This window comes from Monodelphis domestica, chromosome 1 (genome assembly GCF_027887165.1).
Source record: "Monodelphis domestica isolate mMonDom1 chromosome 1, mMonDom1.pri, whole genome shotgun sequence".
In the NCBI taxonomy this organism is placed as follows: domain Eukaryota; kingdom Metazoa; phylum Chordata; class Mammalia; order Didelphimorphia; family Didelphidae; genus Monodelphis; species Monodelphis domestica.
Window position 1 is genome coordinate 395,359,541 of NC_077227.1, and position 671 is coordinate 395,360,211.

Below are 671 nucleotides of genomic sequence, written 5' to 3' on the forward strand. Positions count from 1 at the left end.
CAGTTCAGCCTCGTTCCAGGAAGGTGGCCGGGCTTGGGTCCTTGGCATGGCACTGCCTCTGCCCAGGATGAGACCAGCCTCGCTTCCTATAGTTCCAGAATTAGAAGAGGCCATTTATCTCCCAACCTCCTACCCCCACCCCACTTTAGAGATCAGGAAAAGGAAGCCCCAGAAGAATAATTGATTTGCCCGGGGTTACACAGATAAGAGAGGGTCATTGGTGAGATTTGAACTCAGGCCCTCAGACTCTGGAGCTACTCTGCCTCCCTATTCTTTCCTAACTCTCACAGAAGGACTTGGCTCCCCATGAATTATCAGAGCCCTTTTGATAATTCCTACCTAGTGTCAGCCCCCAACCCTCCATTCTGCAAGATACCCCCAAACCGCAGCCTTCCCCCAAAGTGTCAGAGCATCTAAAACCCTTCTAGAATAGCAGCACCCCCAAAACCCCATTCCCCCATGTTATCAGGGATAGTTTGGGAGTTGCTAAGCTTGTAATCTTTGAGGGGCAGAAAGCTCAAATTATCCCCCTGAACCTCTGTGGAGTCTCCAGCCTTGGCCCCGTGGCCTAGAAGAGGGCCACACATCCTAGGATTTAGGGCTGTAAAGGACTTCAGAGAACGTCTGGCCTGGCTCTGCATGGGAGTCTGGTATCTGGGCCCCTCGCTTGG